This window comes from Rattus rattus, chromosome 13 (genome assembly GCF_011064425.1).
Source record: "Rattus rattus isolate New Zealand chromosome 13, Rrattus_CSIRO_v1, whole genome shotgun sequence".
In the NCBI taxonomy this organism is placed as follows: domain Eukaryota; kingdom Metazoa; phylum Chordata; class Mammalia; order Rodentia; family Muridae; genus Rattus; species Rattus rattus.
The window spans coordinates 72,870,490-72,885,685 of record NC_046166.1 but is presented as its reverse complement, the minus strand read 5'-3'; positions in this window follow the sequence as shown (position 1 = coordinate 72,885,685).

Here is a 15,196-nt window from a genome sequence, read left to right as displayed (position 1 = left end):
AGAGCCACATTGAAACCTTTTACTGTTGAAACTACAAACAGAACCTTGGATTCAAAAATGCCAGGAAACCGTCCTGGTTTGGGGGAGGGAGGGACGTAAGGGCTTTCCTTCTCCTCCTTCCGAAACCATCAAGTTTGTTATGAAAACAATTGCCTAAGTAAGCTGTATAATCTTATTTAACCTCAGGTCTCTCTGTCAAGCGGAGATAGAATCAGGGTGATCAATGCAAGCATCACTTGGGCTTCTATCCCTGCAACGTGGAAGATCTATGTCAGAGACAAGCACATTGATTTTTCCACAGCAGAAAGACCTCTCTCTCTCTCTCTCTCTCTCTCTCTCTCTCTCTCTCTCTCTCTCTCTCTCTCTCTCTCTCTCCAGAACCGAGAATAGCTGAAGGCTCCAAAAACCAAGCAGATGCCACATGGACAAGTCGTCTGGCTGATAAGAGAGTCAGGAAGAAAAATCACCCCTCTGCACATCTCTGGTCCCTGTCAGACTGGACTGCGGACACAGACTATAGCCTAAATCCAAGCAGTTCGTGAATGGAACCCTCCGGAGCTTACCTGAGGGCCTGTGCTTCTCAGCTTCTCTCCGGACGCTGAACTATGGACACCGGGAACACTAGACTATCCAACCACCTGTGGTCTTGCGAGCGGCCTTTCAGATCCACTCGGGTTCTTGTAGTTCTTTTTATCTATTCACTTGTTTTGCACGGGAGGGATGCATGTATAGTGATCAGGGAGACACGTTGTGGGATTAGATTCTCTCCTTCCACCACCCGGGTCCTAAAGCCCGAAGTCAGGTCATTAGACTTGGCGGCAAGTGCCTCACCCGCTTGTGCACCTCACCTTTGAGACGGTTTCTCAGTGAGCCTGGAACTCCCAATTCGATAAGGCTAGTTGGGCGTTGTGTTCCAGGCAACCACCTGTGTGCATTTGCTCTGCGCTAGGACTGTAAACTCATGCTGCTGTGCCCAGATTTTACACATGGATGCTGGAGACTGAACCCAGGACTTTGTGTGTATGGCAGGTGCGTTACCAGCAGAGCCACGCCCCCAGCTCCGTAGTCCTACATTGCTGGATGGCGATCCTGATTCCTCCAGCCTGAGTCTGACCACACCCAAGTCGTTTTGTAGGTGCTTCAAAATGTGGAACCATGTGATCATCAGGAAAAGAAAGGGAGCTCACCTTATTCCAGAGTGGGGGGAGGGGGAGAGGGAGAGGGAGGGGGAGGGGGAGAGGGAGAGGGAGGAGAGAAAGATAAAGAAAAAGAGAGAGAAAGAATGAGAAAAAGGAAAGAGAAAGAGAAAGAGAGAGGGAAAGTTGAATATAGCAGTGCACACCTTGGGGAGTGGGGCAGAGGCAGGTGGATCTCTCTGAGTTTGAGGCCAATCTGGTATACATAGTAAATTCCAGGACAGCCATGGCTAAGTGGAAAGACCCTGTCTCAGAGAGACAGACAGACAAACAGACAGGCAGACAGACAGATCTTCTGTTGGTGATCTAAGCACAGGCAGGAATGTACTCCACTCCCACCTTTGCAGGTGGGCTTTTACTCATTTTGCACAATGGCCATTAATAGACTCAATCCACCAGATGTCCTCTGTCCCCCAGATTTTCCTTTGGTCCTCACCCAGGCGTTCCTCTGAGATCCTCCCAGGTCAGACCCACCTGATAAACAAGGGAGAGAAAGGATGGCCAGGATGGGCCGTGCCCATCAGCTTAGGCTTCCTCCTGCCCCGGGAGCAGATCCAGCTTCGGCTGGCTTTGTTCACAGACCCAGTGTTGAAGATCTAGCTGTTCCCAAGCAGAAAGGAGAGCCTGTGTTTGCCGTGGCTTCCACTCTCAAGTGTCTGCTCTGATTTAATTGCTCAAGTCAGAGCATTGCTTCCCTGGTTCGTTGGGTTGACACACTTGGCTGTGGGCAAGAGGCAGGCAGCAAGCTACTAATGGAGGGAGATCACATAGAACCAGAAAGACTGTGATTGCATTAAGCTTTAATAAACCCTTAGCGCGAGCATCCTGGATGTCTGCATTAAGGGGTATGAATGAGTTCCCCCCTCAGACACAGGGGCTCCCTAAGACTCGGAGCACAGGGTTTTAATCTTCAGGCAAAGTCGCCTGCTTGCTAAGGCAGCGGGGCTCTCCAGCGGCCCATCCCAGATACAGAAAGCAGCATGGGGCAGATATGGTGGATGGATCCTTTCTCCCTAGCTTAGATGATTGCCGACTGCTCCTAAGGAAAACGGAAAAGCTCTTTTACTCCAATTCAAGCATGAATTTAATGCCAAAACCCAGAGGTGCTTCAGGCAGGATTGCCTGAGGCCTCCTCTGTGCTCACAGGGGCTGTAGACTGGGTGATGGCCCCTGGCCCAGAGCAGTAGTTTGGGAAAATCACCCATGGTGATAGCTAGGGAATGAATCTTTTCTAGCTGCCAAAATCTCACTGCGTGTTAGAGGGAGAGAGAATTTAAAAGTAATCCCCTTTAGGAAAACATCGAGGACTTCACGTTCACAGAGTTTCTTGGTGGAAAAGTCCAGGTTAGGTCTGAGGAAATGGGAACCTGCACCCTGTGGGTGAGGCACCGAGGTACAGGTAAGTTGGATGCTGCCGTCCCCGGATGAACCCTTCCCTGCTCCATGTGTCTTGTACCCACCATGTTGTCCAAGAGGAAGCCTTACAAAGCTTTGGTCTCCTGATCTGTACAGTTCGGCATCGACTTCACTAGCTTCATCGAAGCTTTCCATTAAAAAAAAAAAAAAAAATTGAAGAATCTCTGTTAGCACAGACCTTTGAACAGGAGCTGTGGTTGTCACGGCCTCCGGGTTGCTGAGCCCTGGAACGTCTGGGGAAGCAACAAAGGATGCTGGAAATGGAGGACTTCCTCCCCAGACACCCCCACCCTAAGGCCTCAGTATAAGCCTCTGCAGGAGTGCTCTCTAATGGAATTCTGAGGAGTCCTGGAGCGGAGAACTCTGGGAGAACTGCAATGACCAGTTAAGAGAGCAAGATGCTCTCTTTTGTTTATCAAACTCTATATTCTATTGATTTTATTGGACTGGATTACGTAGCCCCGTGAGTATATGAAGTTCTTTGAGCATACCCACCCCACACTTGCTGTGTTCCTCTTCCTTCCATATCAGTAGAAGCGTGCACCAGAGGAGGCAAGGTTTGATCTCACGTCATCCTGGAGACTGAGACCAAAGTGAAGCTTGGGCAGAGACCATCGACAAGGGTAGATGGTGAGAGCCTTCTCAGCAGGAATGCACACAATTCTCCCACCACAAGAATGCAAGTATTTGATGGGAGCTGCTTTGATGGATGGTCCTTAAATGCATGCTTCACTTTCAGGTACATCGGAAAGTGGGTGGAAAGGGTTCAGAAGGTGCACTCAAGTCAGCAAGAGATGCAGAGCTCAGAGAGATCTGATCTCCACACCAGTGTTTGCAATTTCTAAAGTTACTAGGGCTTTAGGGATAGATGAGGGAACAACTCTGGCCACCACAATAGAGAAGACAGGAGCTAATGACTAGGAGCTCACAGCTACTCTCTGGGCCGGAACCAGTGGCCAACAAGCTATGGCATAGGGGTCAGAGTAAAATGGATCTGAGGGACAGACAGTTCCTGGATAGAAACCTCTGAAAAAGTGTGAAGACGTCTGCCTATCTGTCGAACCGTTTGCAAGGCCTCAAATATGCCAGGTTAGCAGTCCACCCCAGAAATCCCCCAGGATGTGTGATTCTCCAAGGAATGTGTGACCTGGGGAGTTTCCTGCCTTTCTTAGGGCTTCGAGAGAATGGGTGAGCTGGTAGGTACCAGGGATTTGAGAGAAGCAACGGAGACGGGCGGAGATGACCGCAGCCTATTCTGCATGTCGGGATCTCAAACGTGCTGCCCGAGAAGGAGCCAGGAAACTCCCACAGGAAGGCATGCTTTTGGAGGAACTCATTCCCAGCACAGTGTAGTGGTTCTCAGGCCAGAGTGAGGAAAGCCTGGTTTGTCTGTCTGGGTCCTCCATTTGAATCTGAGGACTCCAGGCTCTCAGGAAGTCACCGGTATGGGGCACTGTATGTGTTTCGGGCCTTCAGCTCAAGTCATTCTGGACCCCTGCCCAGAGGTAAGCTGAAGGCTCAGGCTAAACACGGGCAGGAGAATTGGGGGGAGGGGGTGTGTGTGGAAACAAAAGCCTACAGGCACCAAGAAAAAAGATGACTTAGAGATGGTCGAGCAGCAAGAAATGAGGAGAAATTACCCTGGCCCACAAGTCCCCAGCAGAACAGAGGGCACATTGCAAATGAAAGACAACAGCCCGCGGTCGGTCAAGGGGATGTTTTTAAGTACAGAGAAAGGAATGCACTGTGGGGGGCAGATAAAAGGGCCTTTTAGGGAGCTGCTCTCACACAGACAAAAGCACCTCTGTGGTTTCAAACAAGGGGGCCTGCCTCTAAGTCTCCAAGGTTTCCTAACCCAAATGTGCCCTCACTGATGTGGTTTGGAAATTAACCTGGCTTTTCTTCCCACTGCTGTTTTACATATTAATTAAAGTGTTTTCTTCAGGATCGCCTGCAGGCCGGCGAGATTCCTCCGCATGGGCACACTAGCTCTCTGTGGCTTCCAGCCGTGCGTGCGTGCGTGCGTGCGTGCGTGCGTGCGTACGTGCGTGCGTGCGGCTCACCCTGAGTTCCTCATTAGTGCAGACGCCTCGCCCCTACGAACTGTCTCAGGCTCGACTGCGGCCTCCCCTCTAGGGGTGCATGACACAGATAGCTGAGCAGGGGACGTGCCCCCACCATCTCGCCCCCCACCACCACCTCCCAAGGAACGGCTCATTCATAAACCTAGGTCTTCCTCCGTCTTTTTCTCATCTTCTTCAGCAGCGCTTGGGAGAGTGTGCGAAGGACTCACAGTGCAGGGATGCGTGGCTTTTGTTTTGTCTCCTGGTTTTTGAGGGGGTCTCAGTAGGCTCCGTACTTGAAGAGCACAAAAGATCTGGCCAAGCGAGGTGTGCAGTCACACCGCTGCCTGAGTAACCATCAAACTCTGTCCCGGTTGGAAACTGGGCTTACTTTTTTTGGTGATGGAAGTTTCGCTGTGGTGATAAGGATGTAACCCATCTCTCCCACGATTACTCCCATTACTCCTCCTTTGAGGTCCACATAATAAACGCATCTGTGACCTAAGGAACAGCATAAGGTTCCAGAGATGTCCTTGGGTGTTGGGATCACGATTCGTACAATGTCACCCGCCCCTTGGGTTGTCTTAAACAAACATTTATTTAGTGTTACAGAGAGTCCATTCTCTATAAAACTAAGGGCAAGCCGGGAGTAATGGCTTGTACCTGAGATCCCAGCACTTGGGAGGCTAAGACAGTTGAAGCTGGCTGGGCTATGTAATGAGTTCCAGGCTAGCCTGAGCCATGAAATAACAGCTAGTCTCAAAAAGAAAATAAATAAATAAAAATAAAAAGGAGACAATATAAAAAGAAGAAGAAAAGAAAAAAGGCAGCAAAGAATAAATAATAAAACCTAAGTTCAAACTATAGAGTACAATGGCATAGAAATGACTGGTAATCTGCTACAAGGCAAGCTGACTTCATAGGCCAAAGAAACAGATTGGTCTAAAATGTACATAATGGAGCTCCAACTTGTGGATAAAAAGGTCTGTATTGCAATGGGCAATGGGCCTCGAGTCATACTGAGGTCTCCAGCCCTAAGACTGAAGACTGTTAAACCTGTTGGAAAAGAGACACCCAACTGTTTCATCCCATGAGGCTAGCAGTGTTCAGTGAGTGCTTACTCTGCACAGAAGCAAGAGTGAACAAAACGGAGCCAACCACTCAGGTCAAATTCTGATAGGAAAAGGAATCAATAAAGCTAGCCGGGCAAACACCTAAGACCCGAGGAGTAACCCACGCTCAACAGAATCAAGTTCAGAATTTCCTGGGACGTGAAATGAGAAGGCCCTGCTTTCTGACTGGTATTTACCCGTGGATACACGAAGGGGTTAATTATAATCTGAATTCGCCATAATGAGAGAACAGAGATATAGGGAAAGGTGGCCTCCTGTTTACCACATACCAGCCCGCCTGGGGAATGTGTCTGTTACATGTCTAAGTCCTGTGTGCTGTCTGTCCTATGGCCTTTGCAGACTCACTCAATTAGAGAAAGCATGCGAAAGCCCAGAATGCAGCTTACAATGGTTGGGGGAGCTGAGAGGTCACGTGTCCACACAGAGCCTCAGCTGCACACACACACACACACACACACACACACACACACTCTCTCTCTCTCTCTCTCTCTCTCTCTCTCTCTCTCTCTCTCTCTCTCTCTCTCTCTCTCTCTCTCCATTCCCCTCACCCTCCAACCAAGCTGACTGCTGGAGGCAATCAAACTGTGAGGAATGCACCATAGCCAGAGCCCTGCAGACCTCCCAGTGAGGCCCCAAGCCCTTCCCTGGGCCCCAGCATACCCCTCCCCAGCACTGAGCCCCAGAAGAACAACAGGATGTCCAGGGCAGCCCTCCCTCAGCACGCCTGTCTGCTTGGACACGAAGTTTGAGACTGAGCAGGATTAAGTGATCACAGGGAAAAAAAATAATGTCATGAACTGAGTTAACTGAATTCTCCAACAGAGGGTTTGACTCTATGGAAGAGAATAGCTAAAGGCTGTGAGGAAAGACAGATCAGCTGTCTATTGTGCCATCCCAGGGTCCTGTACGGCAGAGGGCATGGGACTCCCCAACTCCAAGACGACCCACTGTGATACCTGCTGGAAAAATAAACGCCCCCAATAAACGTAACACGAAGCTGGCTGGTATTCAGCGAGCGCCTACTGTGTGCACACACGGAAGCGAACAAAGCTTACCCAACCACTCAGGTCAAACTCTGATAGGAAGGAGGCAATAAAGGTAGCCAGGCAAACATCCAGGATATTCAGCAAGCGACAGCTGCTCAACAGAAGGAAAACGGCAAAGGAGTCTTTGAGCCAGAGGCGGGGCTGGGGTTTCCACTGGGAATGAGTTAGGAGGTTTTCCAGAGAACCATTTCAGGATCACCTGCAATAATCCTAGTTGGTGACTTGGTGACTCCATTAAATGCCTTGGGGGTGAAGGAAATTTCTAAGGGGGAAGGTCGTGCTAATGAGGGAGCTAGCCCAGGACACCTCGCTGAGGAGTCTCAAGAGAGCTAGTAGGCCATGGAGAAGGTAGGCTCAGCTCTATAGCATGCTGGCCCATGACAGGAGGGCACGGATAAGAGCCCAGCTCTGAAGGCAGAAGGTCATCCCAAGGGCAGGGCGAACATCCTGGTGGAAGCAGGGAGACCAGGGATGGAGAGCACAAGAGAGACGGCTATAGGTTGTCATGGAGACTGCAGTGCCAAGCAGAGGTCTGATCAGGGAGAGCTGGGATGAGCTAGGATAGTCCTCAGGACACAGTCAACAGACTGTCACAGCTGGTCTGATAGCTACCGCAGCGAAGAGAGGAGCAGGGCCCTAGTGTCCTGTGGAAAAGGAAGTTGGATTAAAGGGTAACCCTAGCTGGCACGGACCCTCTCACTGTCTCCACAGCCTGTTGGCCACACAGCAAGTCTCAGGGCTACTGGAACGGGTGTGTGCCCTAGCTTCCCAGAGAGGCTGCGTAAGGATGATGGGGCATTGCCGTGGGTGGATGCACGGCAGGATCAGAGCAAGCAGGTCTGTTCTCTGCAAGAGGGAGCATCTCAGGGAGCAGTATAGTGATGGGATGGGGAGACCCCGAAGTTTAGAATATAGGGGATGATTCTGCCCTCCCCCCCCTTCACAGAGCAACCCAATTAGTGAAGGGCCTTCAGGATTCCTTATAGGATCATTTGAAGGCTCATCCCTTATCCTAAAATCAGTGACTCCGACAGAAGACCTCTCTACCTCGGGTGGATGGGTGATCATGGCAGAGGCATCAGATCAATCTAGCATCAGTCCCTGGGGGTTCATTTACGTGGGAGAGAGGTCAAAGTTTGCATTTGCCACAAAAGGAACCTTGTCTCTCACCCTGCTTACCTTCATTTCACTCCTCATCCATTAGGCTTTGGCAAGCGATATAAAGAAAAACCCATCTACCTCGGAGGCTGAGGCAGGAGGATCATGAGTTCAAGTCCAGCCTAGGCTGATGGTTTAGTGATGGAGTACCTGTCTAGCATCTGTGAGGTCCTGGGGGAAGAGACTGGCAGATTGGGAGCGGCCGCAGCCTGATTTCTGACGACGCCATCTTGATTAAAGATAGGCTAAGAGAACTCAGTGTGCAGGTAACAGAGCCTGAGAAGTCAGTGATACATCTTTCTGTCCAAAGACACACCAGCCTGGGTTGACGCCTAGTGTCCCTCCTTCAGTCCCTATATTGTTGATGTCCCTAAGGTTTAAAGCAACATGTGTTGTCTGTCCTTCCCTGACCATATAGAAGTTCACTGACCACTGAGTTCCATACAGATGGTTCTTCCTAGCTTCCTTCATTTACAGAGTGGTATTTTACAAATAAAAAGGAGTTTTTTTATTGTCTACAAAGCAATACAGAGGGGGTTAGGGAGATGGCTCGCTCAGGAAAATCTTAAAAGAGTGAGTCACCAACACCCACATAAAAATGGGGTGCGGTCATATTGCCAGTCACCCCAGCGCTGGGGGAGCAGAGACATGCAGACAGGTCCTTGGGGCATGCTGGCAAACCAGCCCAGCTGAATTGTGAGCCCCAAGTTCAATAAAAGATTCTGTCTCAAAAAATAACCTTTAGTAATTGACCACTATAGGTGCACCCGTGAGTGCACACATGTGCGTGCGCACACACACAAACACACACACACCATATGCGCATGCACACACACACCACATATACAAACACACACACACAGAGAGACAGAGAGAGAGATGGACAGAGACAGACAGACAGACAGAGAGACTGACAGGCTTCTTTCCATTCGTTCTTCATTAACTTGTAGTATGGGCCATGTTGCAATTAAAAGTCTGACGAATCTGTACCTGTCCTTGAATAAAAAGGAAACGTTCTTTTTTCCTCCCCCAAGATAGCTGGTAAAAACACTTTAAGGAAAGGCTGGAGCTTCGGAGTAGAAGCAGCAGCGTGAGTCCCCTTTAGGGTGGGAGCTTTCCTTAAACAGTCAAGAAGCTAACCATCTGGCCCCGGATCCTGACTGAGTCACCGGATAAACATCCACGAGTGGAGGCTCTTGAAGGGAGCTGGCTGGAAGCTGCTTCCCTGCGGACTCTCTGCCTCAGGTGTGGCTATTGACTCAGGCTTGAGCCTGGTTGTCAGCGGCGCCTGGCTCCCTCCAGGTAACTTTCTGTGGAGCAATGGGGATGTGAGTACAGAGCAGGGTGAAGCAGGAAGAGAGGGTCACCCTCCTGATCCTGGCAGCTCGTTGTCCTGTCCTAGGAGAATGCCAGGCAAGAAGTCTAAAGTCCTTGTCAGCTGCCCTTGTCTTTCGCTGGCCTGCCTGGGTGCCTGGGGGTTAAGTTCACTTCCAGAGGAGGCTGGGACTTAGACTGTGGAAGGCAAACCCAGGCACCAGCTGACTCCACACAAGATGGCAGACACACACTGGACTCACACTCAAGTCGTTATTTGAACTTTTGACTGCCAGGGAGGAGCTACAATGTGCCTACCCTGTCTTCAAAACCTTGGGGAGTGTACCCACTTTAATAACTCTCAGGAGGAGAGCAGCATAAAGGGAAAGGGCCCTGGCCAGAGGACCCAAAGCAGGCCTTGCCGTGGGCCCCGCTATGCTGGGAGGACAGAGGAACTCAGAGCTGGCTCAGCCACTTGACCGGACGTGGTTGTGCCAGGCAGCGCAGCCGGAAGCAGGAGGCGAGGACAGTGAGCCAAGAGCTTAATGTCTTCAGAAAATGGCCCAGGCGGGAGGAAGGAGAATGTCTGCTCTGAGAGCAGTAAACAAAACCCTGGCCACTGGCCAGCAAGCTGCTGCAGGCAGGAACAATTCTGAGCTGATCCTGGAAAGCCCAGGAGCATCCACGCGGCTGCCCTCCGTGGGCCTGGAGAAGCCGTGGCAGCGAACCCCGCACGTGACCAACAGCAAGGCCAGACTGTGCCCAGGCCTGGCTGAGAGGGCAGGACAGGGGACAGAGAGCCAGTGATGGATGACTTGGGCAAGGACCACCCAAGGACCAGTGGTGGAGGCGAAATAAAGCGATGGGTTTCACCCAGGAGTCACGCATAGCAAGCCTGCAGCTGGGTGTGTACCCGGGGGATGGTTCTGTCCCCACCAACATCATGAACAGACCCTTCTGAAGTTTTCCCCTTCCCGGGAGCAAAAGGGCCGAGTAAGTTTATTCTTATACAAACAAGAGGTTTGTGAAGAGGGAACAATGGCATCAGCCACTTAAATCTCTGCTCACCCACTGCAGTGCCACAGCTCTGGGGCTGGTCTCAGGTTTGCAGAATCAAGCAAGGGGGGTTGGGTGGGGGTGGAGAGAAGCTGGCAGGGGAAGCCTCACTTCCTCCTGACTTGAGCGAGCATGTGTGTGTTCAGCATTCGCTACAAAGGGGTTTCTCCTTCTTCAGGCATTATGGACCTTTCCAGAAATGCGACAGATGACTAAACTGGTGACATCCGCATCCGGAGATAACAAGAATGCAGCCTGGTCATCTGAACATTGGCAGCATCGGGGTGTGGCTCCATCAGCGTCAGATCCCGTTAGCCTGGGTCCAGCTCCTTTGCTCTCAAGGACATCAAGAGATCCGCAGTGACGGGCTCACACGTGGCATCCTGCCACAAAGACCCGGCTAGCCACTAACAGTACATGAGGCACCAAGGCTGACGCTCAGGCTCAGCAGGTCAGCCCTAGAAGGACCCGAGTTCCTACGCTGTCCTTGGTGAGGGGCAGACGGCTCCTGCCTTCCACAGTCTCCGCAGCAGTGCTGGGTCAATGTAACCGAACCCTTTACCAAGCAGGAGAGCAGAGAAAGCCAGTCCCAGGATCTCACCGATGCCTGGCCCTCCACCTGTATACAGGATCCAGGTGCCACACGTGTGCTTTGCTGAGGAAGGAACACATTGTCTACTCAAAGGCCAGAGTCCATCTGTGGCCTGCCCTCAGCCACAAGAGAGACCCACTTCCAAAGAAAAACCCTCCCAGGAAATGTCTCCTATTTTCTGCTTAAGATTGACTTTCCTCCTCTAGCACCCCTCATCCTCACCGAGTTACAAAGCAGAGAGCACTCCTCCCATGGAGGGCAAACCAGTTATGTCCATAATTGCTTCTCACCGGAACTTGGAGGCTCAGACTGGACAGCTGTGAAGAGTGGTGGGGTAGAGCAGAAGCTTGGTCCTTGACCTCCTTCCTGCCTCTTTGATTTGTCGAGCATGTCCCTACCTCAGGGCCTTGGCACTTCCTGCCCCACTCAATGATGCTTTCCTTCATCTCAGGTGCACAGCAGACAAGCAGGCTTACTGTGGTCTCTGTCCTCTACTCAAGCGCTGTTCCTTGACTCACGGCCCAGAACGCAGGACCCCAGCTCTACCACCCACTCTGTACAAGGGGGAGGGGGAGGGGGAGCCCGATGCAGACCAAGCATCGCAACTCACCCTGTTTGCATCTAAAGGCAACCACCATTTGCAGCCAGCGGCCCATAACACACTTCCTTCCCTTCAGTGGGAGAGCCTGAAAGACTTCAGATTCTTGTGAATTTTTCATTAACTAAGGTGGCCGTGTGAATCTCGTGACCTCATAGAAAAAGAGAAACGTCGCCAAGGCAGTGGTAGCACATGCCTCTAATCCCAGCACTAGGGAGACAGAGGCAAGGGAATCTCTAAGTTCCAGGGCCCAGCTTGGTCTACAGAACGAAACCCTGCATCAATAAAAGAAGGAAAAAAAAAAAAGAAGAAGAAGAAGAAGAAGAAGAAGAAGAAGAAGAAGAAGAAGAAGAAGAAGAAGAAGAAGAAGAAGAAGAAGAAGAAGGGGGAGGGGGAGAGATGTCCCAGGGCGTAAGATCACGCAGTTTTAATGAGTCACACCACACACGTCCATCCAGCTGTAACTGCCAGAATCATTATTATTTTGCCTTTTCAGTTATACGTAGTCAAGTGGGAGTCCCACACACGTAAGACACTAGTGGGTCACCGGGACTCGGCCATGTTTACTTAGGGCTTTATTCCCCGAGTGAGGTCATGCTCCTCCCAAGCCAACAGATGAGATACAAGTGCGGGGAGATATGGCGCAGTTGCTAGAGTGTTCACAGTAGGCACGGAGAAGGCCTAAGGCTCCACCCTCAAGCACAACAGAAATGTGGTGTGAGTCTGCAGACGGCATGTGCTACAGGAGACCCGATATCAAAACACGAAAGGAAGGACGGGAGGAAAAGAGAAAAGCTGTTGAGTGTAGGAGTGCCGCAGCAGAACACAAAGTAGGGGAGTCGAAACCCAGCGGGGCACGGACTGCTCCATCCAGGGTGACCGTGAGGAAGACCTGGAACGCTTTCCGTTCTGAGCCCCTGGTCACCAGCAGGACGTTGGATAGGTTGAACCTCTCTTTACTTTGGTTTTGGAATTGTAAGGTTTTTCAAGCGTGAGGTGGTCGTGGGTGGCAGTGTCTCTGGCACAGTGACCTTGTGACACAGTGACCATGGGACAGGGACATGATGTTGCCAGTTGCTGTGTGCGCCCCGTCCCTTCTCCCCCAAGGGCTCTCACACCCAGAAGATAGAGATGGAATGCCGGAACCAACGGTGAGTCACGAGCTCTGCACTGAAGACCATCGGCGGTGTGGACATTAAAACCATCTGCCTGGGAACAGCCCAGTTTTCCTCCTCTGGGCACACAGTATGGCTGCTTCTACTGCCTTTGAAGCTGTCTCCATGGGCTCAACATTGGGAATGAAAACCAAGCAGAAATGACAGGGGTCCCTTCCGAGCGAAAGTCATGAGTCATGGCAGTCAATTTATCACAATTCCCACTCACTGCAGGGAGCGTGTAGCTAATAATGGTGTCTTCCTTTCACACAGGACTCTGGGAACACTGTGAAGAGAACCTTCTCCCATGGGTAGCACCCACTGGGGGTGCTGTTCTAAGTTGAGCACCCTGGGTCAGGGGTTGCACACTGCTGCAGCCTTTCCTGCCTATCCTGACTCACGCCTGGGCAGTGTACAGTTGTTAAATGATCTTTATGCAAAGCACAGAGTTATAAAGGGATTCGAACCTGGTGGTATTAACATAAAAAGCTACTTTACTACCACTGGGCCCTGGGGTGAGAGGCGAAGGTTGAGTCTGAAGACGGGAAAGGGAGGGGTTATATTGTATCAGTCTAACCCAGTCACTTCATTCGGTATAACATTAGGGTTAGAGATGTAGTTGAGTGGTAGAAATCTCAGCTCGTATGTGCCAGGTCCTGTACTCCTTAAATTTACAACAGACACTTAAATCGAGTTAGTTAAAATAAATAAAAAGCAAACAGTCCTAAGGGAACGGAGTGAGAATCCGGACTGTTCCGGTTTCATCCTGTTGCTGAGACCAAAGCAACTTAGGGGATGAAAGGCTCACACTCCCAGGCCACACAGCCCATCACCGCAGGATCCTGAAGCAGAAACCACGGAGGCTTGCAGACTTAGCTTCTCACACAGACTACCTGTCCAGGGAATGCTGTTACCCACCATGGGCTAGGCCCTCCATCAGTTTAAAACCAATACCATTCCCCAGAGACTTGCCCACATGCTGATGCAATCTTTCAATTAAGAGTCCTCTCTCAGGTGACTCTGAGCTGTGTCAAGTTGACAGTTAAAGCTAGGATGGGCACCAACGTTGTATACCATTTATAAATACAGGGCGGCAGGCCTGGCCAACAGGCACAGAGGATAGTTTAGGAATCTAGTAAACACACAGAGATGTCAAGAGAGATGTGGATGGATGGGTATGTCAAGACAAAGCCTGTGGAAATGGGGTAAATGGTCCCTAAGGTAGGGAATCCAAAACATTAAAAACAAATTCATAGATGAAAGGATGTCCCTTCACATCAGGAAGGATGCTGCACTCTGTGGAATTCCAAGTCTTCTGAGTCGGTTACACCATACTGAGGATTGAGGTTCATGCTGGGTGAGCCACAATAGCAAAGACAGAGAGCTGAATGTGGTGCACATGCCCAGCACCACAGCACTAGGGATGCTGAGGCAGGAGAATCCATCTCCAGACAAAACAAACACAAACAAACAAAACAAACCCCCCACCCCCCCCCGCAACACACACACACCACAAAACAAAAATAAAACAAACCAAAGGCAGAAATTTTCAAGCATTTAAACCAGCGGTCCTCAACTTGTGGGTTTTATGACCCTTTCACAGAGGTCACATCCGATATCCTGCATATCACTGTAGCGAAATTACAGTTATAAGGTAACAACAGAAGTAATTTTATGGTTGGGGGTCACCACAATGAGGAACTGTTTTAAAGGGTTGCAGCATTAGGAAGGCTGAGAACCACAGATTTAAACAGAAAGGACAAAATACTAACAAGAACAAGAACAAGAAACCTAAGCAGATTTGGTACAGGAAAAGTGATGGGTAAAGTCTCCCCAGTTCTTGAGGACAGGGCATGTGCCTTGTGGCACAGAATCTGATTCCCATCTGTGTACTCTAATATAATTGAATAGTTTCCTTTGGAAAGGTTTGTTTATACCTTAGTAACTAACTGCTAGAGATAAATAGAGCTAAGAGGACATACACAGATACAAAGTCAATCCCGGCAGGGGAAAAACTGCCTCTGATAAAATCAATGAGCATCATTTCAGTAGCTTCTGCTCCTAAGTTGCACCTCAGGTATGATAGTTGTTACACTGTGTCTTCATGTGTCTGGAGGGAACACAGTGACCTGAGCAGCAGACTTTGAAACTTGCTGCTGGGAATGGCCTTAGGCGATTAACTTACTTCTCTGTCTCTGTGTCTCTGTGTCTCTGTGTCTCTGTGTCTCTGTGTCTCTGTGTCTCTGCCTCTCTCTCTCTCTCTCTCTCTCTCTCTCTCTCTCTCTCTCTCTCTCTCCCTCCCTCCCTCCCTCTCCTCTCTCTTTCTCCCTCCCTCACTCCCTCCCTCCTGACCTGACTTTTCATCCATAAAACAGAAAGGCTGGTGAGTTAGGAAGTAATTAATATAATACTTAGAATAGCACGCAGCCCACCACGAGGTCTTAATATTTTCCCTCTTAATATAGTTTTG